The sequence below is a fragment of the Penaeus monodon genome, chromosome 24, assembly GCF_015228065.2.
Source record: "Penaeus monodon isolate SGIC_2016 chromosome 24, NSTDA_Pmon_1, whole genome shotgun sequence".
NCBI classification, from domain to species: Eukaryota; Metazoa; Arthropoda; class Malacostraca; order Decapoda; family Penaeidae; genus Penaeus; species Penaeus monodon.
In genome coordinates this window covers 25232907-25233251 of record NC_051409.1, presented here as the reverse complement: position 1 = coordinate 25233251, position 345 = coordinate 25232907, and positions in this window count along the sequence as shown.

The following is a 345-nucleotide window of genomic DNA, read 5'->3' as shown; positions in this document are numbered from 1 at the left end:
CGAAATTTATTGTAAACCCTTCCTCATTGTCCGGGGTTATTATTTATAAAACACTAATAACGGCAACTCGGTCTTAGTATTTCCGATTATATATACTATCTGTCAAATTTTCGACTAATACTTTTGGTCGAGTGTCCTGCAGAAAAACCCAACATGCAACGACCCCAATTTTTCGCCTTATTACTTCTTTAAGCCATCTAGTGGCGCTGTGCCCCTAGTACCATGCACAAATGTATTTGCACACTTGTCACGAAATTCCCTATAAGCTGTTTCAAGGTTTATTGGACTATATTCTAAGGCATTAGCACCTTTTCAGATATGTTTCTTTAAAATCCAAACACCAGT